An 8,679-nucleotide genomic window follows, 5' to 3' on the forward strand; every position below is an offset into this window, starting at 1 on the left:
GGATGCGACGGAGAGACGTACGACCGATGGTCCCCTCCGCCCATACCGAAAACACCGGGTTGCACAACAAGTGCCGTTGCGGTTTGCCGGAATGCACCCAAGTTTTGGCAGCGTGTGTGGGGACTCGTCCGGGGACCACACGCCAGGGATGAACGAAATCGGAGTACGAACGCACGTTGCGCCACGTGCGGGCAGTGTTTTAGGGGTTTTCGGTGGGAAAAATCATAGAAAATTCGTACAGCGTCGGAACGCGACAAATTTTGGCGTGCGTGGCCTGCATGGTCACTGTGGCCCATGGAAAAAAATGATCGACTTTGGTGGAGTTTTAAAAATAAATTAATACATATTTAATATTGCGTCGTTCGGCGGCCGAGGTGGGACTAAACTAGCCAACTTGCCGTCGCCCAGACTGAAATAGTAGACGGGTCGTCGCCCACTTAATAATTGTCGCGGGCCCGACGCAGCAAAATATCTGTCAGAGCCGTCGCTATCTGAGGGAATAATCCTGACAAACGCGCACGTCGCCCAATCACGTCGTGCATGCAGTTTTTTGCGTCCTACGTGCCGTCGACACGCCCAATCTGATCCCCGTCGGCCGCCGCCGCCCAAACTGTCGTTCCCCGCCCGACAACGTCGCGCCGCTGTCAACGCCCGTCGTCACCCCGCACTAGTCGACGTCACCACCCGCCGTCAGCGCCGGTCGTTAACGCCCGTCGTCACCCCGCACTAGTCGACGTCACCACCCGCCGTCAGCCGTCGCCGTTAGCCGCTGTGATCGCCGTCGCCCGCTCTAGTAGCCGTCGGGCAGGTATTTCTTTTAATATTTTCAACAGTATATATCACATTAGCTGCATGCAACGTCACATAGATATTATTATATGCACTATGGACATCGATGGTGTCATTGCATGTTCCGTAGAAAAGTGGGTTAGTCTTGTTAATAAGTTAACACCAAGTCAACGATTTACGTTTTACGAAACGGAGATTGAGGGCATGTTACGAATACCTTCGGTCAAGATGCGTGATAATTTGCTTGCGCTTATGATTCAAGGTTACAATCCTAGTAGTAAAAAATTCATGGTGCAAGAGGCAGCCGAAAAAAGGGTTGATTTCACTGAGGCCTGATGATGTGTTCGCTATATTTGGTTTGAAGAATGAAGGAGTTGACGTTTCTAGTTTTTTGAGTATGGACCAAGGAAAAGCAATTAAAAAAATTCCAGCTAGTTTTGTTAACAAGAAGAATGGTAAAATATTGATTGATGATCTTATTGAGAAGATAGTGAGAAATAAAAACTCGGACGATGAATTTGTTCGGATGGCGTTTCTCATCCTGTTAGGGACTATAATTGCACCAGTGTCTGATGAGTACATTCCGAAGAATTATTATGCACTAGTGCAAGATGTCAGGCAGATAAAAAAGTTCAACTGGAACGCATTCACTTTGCGGTTTTGTTTGTCAGAGATTGGTATGGTCTTGCACCCCGGTCGTGTTAGGGAATGGCCACGTGGCAACCTTGCACTTCTGCATGTATGCTTTGTTTTTAAAATTGAATAGTTGTTTTTTGTAATAATACTGTAACACATGTTAAATGGTTGTTTGTTTGTTTTACAGTATCTATATTGGGAGAAGGTGCAGCCAAGCACCGGTCCACAGTATGATCCTTTAGCGCTGTTGAGCCCCTTGATGAGGAATTGGACAGAAGCGGCAGCGGAGAAAAGAGACAAGTACGACTTTCAATATGGTCGTGGTGTTGGAATGATAATACGTTAAATATATATTTTTCCATTTAAAGTCTGCAATTTATTATTAACTAAATATGACTGTATGATTCTTTATGTTGTAGATCGATGACACCATTACTGAAGAGTACCGCTTAAACAAAATTAGAATGAAACAAGCTGAAAAGAACAAGAAATCCAGTACGAGAAAGTCTAACATTACTGGAAGGAGAACAGGCGTTAGTACATCTGAGGCTTCAGCTAGCAACAACCCTATGATGGATCGGATTTTGACTGAGCTGAAGCACATTCGTAAGGATATGCTTCGTATGCTGGAGCTATGCGCACAGGTACACGTTTTCTGATTTTGCTGTTCACTATGTTTTTTGATGTGTCACATAACTAATTACAACTAATTTTTAATCACAGAGGGTCATAGAGAAATTGAACAAAAGCGCTATATTCTACAAATCCGGTGATATTGAAAAAGAAGAAGAGAATGAGTATGATGAAAATAGTGAAAGTAGAAACTATGATGGGTCACCTCATAAACAATTTGTATATAATCCTGACGTGGACAATTTCAAAACACCAGGAAAAAGGAATGTGCAAGAGGATGATGAAGATGATATTAATGATTTTGAAGAGAAGACACCTTATTATTGCACACCTGAATATTTGGATAGTTTCAAGGGTGATAAAAAAGATCCTATCGAAGTTCCTGAGGTATCTGATGAGAAATCCGTTACATCTTTAGGAACAGATGAAATCGCATCACGTGGATCCGTAGATTGTATTGGAGAAGATGAGGTACAAAAGGAGGGTGTAGGGAAACGGAAGCGGAGGCTATCAAACCTTGTAAAGTCTCCTTATATTCCAGTTATACCTACAAAACGTGCAAAACGTACAGCAAAAGCAAGTGAGTTTTATCATATTGTTTTCTAGCTGAACCTTGTACTTATCATTGACTTATTAACATATTACCGTCATGTATTGCAGAACTATTCGAGAAAGAAGTCTTTCAAGATGAATACGATGTGATTAAAGCTAGTGTTAAGTTTGTTCGTACTTATGAGCGGTCAGTAAAACATAGAAAGAAGGAAATATTCAATGATGGCATGCGCGAAGGTCTCAGTGCAGAGAGAGCTTGTACAATTCTTGATCATCAATGGCTAACCGGCGATGTAAGTTATTGTTGTGCTTTATATTAGCTTTCAATGCAAATTGGAATTGTTATACATCATATAACTTATTTTCAGGTTATCAATGCTTATTCGTCGGATCTGTTGGGAGTTGTTGGTGACGATCGTCATATAATGCCAACCTATCTGGTCAATTGGTTACTTGAAATTAGACCGGACACCGAGCCAGGTAGAAATGAGAACGAAGTTGTCGCGAAGAAGAATGGACCCGTGAATAGATGCACCGATGAGTATTTTAAAAAAGATAAGGTAAGTTCAACTGCCTTAATGTATGCATATATGGGATATAAATAATAAGAGGGTATGTGTTCATTGCATCATATTTTTGTTGTGATGCAGCTTTATATTCTTCTTAATAAGGGAAATACCCACTGGGTTTCGGTTGTCATGCATCGCCCGAAGGAAGAGTTTCAGGTTCTTGATTCTTTGATGGGACCCGAACTTGACATTGAAATTAGAGAAAAAGTTGAGGAGCTGATACGACATAAATTTACATGAGCATATTGAAACTATCATTTAGTAACTGACCTATGTTAAATTCTTTTCGTGATATCATCTATATGAACAGAGAAAACAACTTGGATATGACATACGTGATGCGAATGCTAGCGGTGCTGTGAATTATCCGGATGTGTCTACCTGGCCTATCAAAACGTATAAGATGCCACAACAAGAAGACGGGTGAGTAAATACTTTCATATTGTTATAATATCTTACCTGAAATGCGAACTTATGAACCATTGCTTGTACGGATCAACAATTCATGTGGAATATTTGTTCTTCGATGCTTTCAATATTGGAACGGTGAAAAATGGATAAGCCATTTTTCTCAGGTCTGGTTTTATTTCAAATGCTTATATTGAATTAAATTCATTACGTAATACTATTTAAATTATACTAATATGAAGTTGTAACATGGGTCAATTGATAAATCGAGGGACTTAATGATTGCACAACTTATTTTTTTGGAGGGAAATACACTCAACGATGTGAAGGACAAAGTTACCCGGCTTGCAAAGAAGAAATAAATGTGGCAAAATTTTTGTACTAGAAAATTTTGTAGGCTCAAATAATGTTTACATTTATTTCGACTTTGATATCTTGTGACGAAGAATACACTACTATTTTAAATATTTATTAAGGCGAGAATGACATTTGGATTATTATGTTGTCTTCAAGCCATTGTCTTTAAATGTGAAATCTTCATATTCATAGTTCTGTCGTCATCATATTTATTATGCATTGTAATGCCTGTAGCCGTCGCTTATAACACCGACGTTCTTAGTTTTCTTTTGTAAAAAAAATTGCCCGACAAGTGCAACAGCCAGTCAGACGTCAGACAGGACCGGCGGCACTGTCCAACAGGGCAGCGTCGGACGACGGGTGGCATAGTAGTTTAACGAAGACTTTCGACTGCAAGTGCGCGGCCTGGTATATAAGCCGGTCGTCGGGCGGTCCGTCGGGCGAGGTGGGACTAAAAACTTGGCTATCGCAGCCGTCGTGCGTGCAGCGACGTGCGTGACCGCGTGGGCCGGCCCAATAACAGTGTTTACGCCCGCGGCGTGAAGACGGCCCAAGTAGCAGGCGGCGGGACGACGGCCCAAGTTCCACGCGGAGCGACGAGAAATGTTTAGTCCCACCTCGCCTGACGGAGGGCGCGACGACCGACTTATATACCCGGCGGCACATGAGCTGTCGAACCAGTTGATTACCTCGTACTGCCGCCAGCCGTGCGACGCTATGGGACAGTGCCGCCGGCTCAATTGTCAGGCTTTTTTTAAAAGTAATAATAATTAAAACGACGGGGTTCTAAGCGACGGCGACCGTACAGTGCTGAAATAAACAGCGACGGCACTAGTGTGCAAAAAATTACAGTAAACAGCGACGGCACTAGTGTGCAAATATGAGCACTGTCAAAATAAACGACAATTAAACAGCGATGGCAGTACTGTGCAAAATGAGCACATCAAAATAAACCAAGTAGAAACTCCTTATTGCATTACATAGTCTGTCATCAAAACAACTACTTATGTCGGTATCGTAGCAAATAGTCTGACATGGACAAAGTAAAATAAGTTCATATATCAACAATTATTAAAGATCACATATATAGAACATTAAAATCTGTCTCCAATGAAAGGGTGAAGCAATCTTCCATAGCAATCCATAATAAAACTGTCTTCAATCAAAGGGTGAAGCAATCTTCCATACTCCACAATTCAAACAAAGTTCCTACATAACAGTAAGATAAGTGTTAATTCACAATAAACAAATAAATTTCGTTTCAACAATAAGATTTACAATAACATAAGAAAATCATACTTAGGATTTTGAGGGCACGTGGACTTATAATGACCCGGAAGCCGCACTGTCCACATTGACGTTTGCTTTTCTCATCAAAAACTTTAGGTCGCCCATTTTTAGTGACATCAGGACCATCCTTACCGCGGCCTTTAACATTCTGTTTTGGTGCGCCTTTTGTGTTAACTTTAGCGGGATCACGAACAAGACCATGATCTTGATTAGGCTCAAATGCATCGTCGTTCACAAAATGTACCTCCGCACCAGGCTCATCCTCCTCAGTGTAATCATTATCTATTATGTCCCTCAGAGCCGCCTTCAACTTGTCGAATAAAAATGGTTTATGACATGCTTTATGAGTTGCTTCAGCAGATAAGATAGTCAACTCACTGTACCTAGCTCTGTCACCTGCACCTGCCCATCCCCACGCAAACAGATCGCTAGTGCGCTTCACTGGAAGTCCACCCCTTGCAACTTGGCTCAACCTCCGCAGCACTAAACACTTAGGTATCTCACATAAGCGTAGCTGAATCAGAACATGAAGAATATGTTTGCAAGGAAGTCCTTTGCGATACATGCTTCTGCAACTGCACCTCACAATTTCTTCGGAGTTACCTGGGGTGTACTCCACAGTGAATCTGATATCCCTATTTTCTTTCCATGTCAGTATGAATCTGTGAGTGTCTACTCCTCTCAGTCTCTCAAGGACCTCAAGCTCCCGTGCCTTCTTCATATCTTCCTGCAAGATATAAAAGTTTGCCACAGTGAACTCACGGGCAGCTGATTTCTCAATATCTTTACATTCGTCCAATACTGGTACTGGAACTGTCTGTAAGTTTGTGTAATCGTCATGCGCCTCGTTCTCACGAAGACGAATTATGCAGTTTTCATAGTGCACAATCATATCAACAATAGTCATACCGGAGTCTAGATGCAAGTGAAGGCATGAATTCAGACTCTCACTTCGCTGGTTACTTCGCATACCTAAGAAAAACCCACCTGACAGATATGATGCAGCCCAAAGCCTTTTCTTCTTGTACATCCTGCGTAACCATGTCTTTGTTTTCTTCGACTGCCATTTGGCGCAAAACGCTGCCCATCTCTCCTCAAATACCTTCTTTGAAGTGGCATAATAAAGTAGAGACCTGAACTCCTTTAGAGACTTATGATGAAGGTGTTTCTACATGTTCTTCTCAATATGCCACGAGCAAAGACGATGCCAAACCCTCGAAAGTACCTTTCTTATGGCCTTAATCATAGCTGCATCTCCATTAGTAATTACTGACCTGGGCCTCTTCTGACAATGAGCCCTCAAAAATGTCTGAAGCAGCCACACATATGTATCTTCCGTCTCGTCAGACACAAGAGCACAACCGAATACCGTGGTGCAACGGTGGTTGTTCAGACCGACAAAAGGTATAAATGGCATGCCATACCTATTCATCCTGTATATGCTGTCGAAGACTGTCACATCACCATAGTCAACATAGTCTCGACGTGATTGAGAATCACACCAGAATATGTTTTTCACCCTTCCTTCATCATCGACGGTGTGCTCAAAGAAGAAATCTGGATCTTTCTCTTTTCTGGTCATCATGATCCCAATGGCAGTGTCTGCATCACCTTGTGAAAGCAACTTCATTTTTTCTCTATAACACATGTTATAAAGCTTCTTCCTCCCAAAACCAGTCTTTGCATATGACCCGTACATACTGATGAGATTATCATAAATCATATGTTTCCTGATTCCAGCACCTGCCATGGTTAAGATCTCAGCTTTCTGATATTCCTTTATCTGATTATGAGACCGAAGAAACGTGACTTCATCCGGTCTAGCTAGAACGTGACTGTAATCATCACTGAAACTGCTGACATACCAAACGTCACGCTCTTTATCAAGTTTCAAAGTTATATGCGCATCACAGAAGCAACGAGTCTCCCCTCTCAGCCTGCAGGTCCTGCCTTCCATTGTACAAAGTTTTGCCTGTCGTTTCTCAGCTCTTGCACACAGATACTTTCTCAAGCGCTTAGTTCCCTCAGGACCTTTCGAATATTTCAGTGAGTCCTTTCTTACGCTGAAACCACGCTCGTAAGCATAGTTGTTATAGAAAATGTAAGCCTCTCCTAGTGACTTGAACGTCTTCCTCATAACCTTCCAGTGCATGTCCAATGATTCTTGCTGATATTCATCAAATCCGATGTCAAAATTAAACAGATCATCACCAACATGCTCATCATTCCCGCTTGTACCATCTACATCTCCCTGTAAATTAATGCATTAAACCATTTATGTCAGTCAGTTATTATTTTAATATGTAATAATGTAGTGATGTAAGTTTCAAAACTTACTTTGCTGGAGCTGTCATCATGAGATGCATCAACGTGCGATTTGTCACTTTCATCGTCCACAATATTCCTCACAAAGTCCCCGTCCTCGTCCATCTGCGTGCATTGCAAAAAAAAACATGTAAGCGCTAATATGGTTATTATGTCATTTCTTCTCTGATTTATTTATGACTAACCCGGAGTGCACTTTCGGCAAATGAATCATCTATATCCATATCATCATCATCATCATCGCCATGTCGCTGCATGATGCAAAAAATTATGAAAATTTCCATGGGGTCTACCATATTTATTGTTTTTATCAACCTTGATCACACTTACATTGCCACTATAAGATTCATCCAAACTCATGTAGTTCTCCTCAGCAGGTTCATCCATATTCAGTGACGAGGTTTCGTTGTCCTCGCCGTAATCATTGCCATCATAATCACCCTCCTCCTCTAACTATACATAGTTAAAAAAAATTGTACGATCAATCAAACACCGTGTAACATCATCCCTAAAACAATTATTTCATCAAGCACAATGATGTTATAACCAACCTCTTGCACGGCGGCCAGGATTTCAGTCGGATCCATTTGTTCCGATAACGAACGTGACGACGGCCTGACGTTGCTGGCCGCCGGAGGCAGGTGTCAACGGCGTGAGGACGATGGCTGCTCGTAGCGAGCGTACTGCGCGGAGGGAGGCGGCGACGTAGATCGCGGGGGGGCGGCCATCTGGGCGACGGGAATGGAACGCGGCGGCAGCGCCAACGGAACCTGGGCACGCGCGTCGGCAGCGGTAACGGCGCCGGGGCACGCGCGGCGGCCTGTTTGGGCGGCGACCCGGGCGACGGCGACTTCGCGCAGACGGGACCCGACGTGGAGACGGCGTGGTTGCGTTAGGGTTCAGGGTCGTGTCTTTTTTTTTCCTCCAACAACTGTCGACGCCAACGTCGAGACGTGCGGGCGTACGACGGCGACGTACGGCGACGGGTGCGGGTACGCGGGCGGGCGTACGTACACCGACGGGTGCGGCATACACGGGCGGGCGTATGACGTCGCGCGCGGACGTACGGCATCGGGCGCGGACGTACGGCGTCGGGTGGGTATTCCTATACCTAATGTGA

At 43.4% G+C, this 8,679-nt stretch overlaps 1 pseudogene; it reads right to left on the minus strand.

Annotated features, from left to right (window-relative positions):
• Positions 1-4,156: 4,156 nt before the first annotated feature.
• The window catches only part of LOC119338715, a 9,312-nt pseudogene continuing 4,789 nt past the window's right edge, over positions 4,157-8,679 (minus strand).

The sequence above is a fragment of the Triticum dicoccoides genome, chromosome 7B, assembly GCF_002162155.2.
Source record: "Triticum dicoccoides isolate Atlit2015 ecotype Zavitan chromosome 7B, WEW_v2.0, whole genome shotgun sequence".
In the NCBI taxonomy this organism is placed as follows: domain Eukaryota; kingdom Viridiplantae; phylum Streptophyta; class Magnoliopsida; order Poales; family Poaceae; genus Triticum; species Triticum dicoccoides.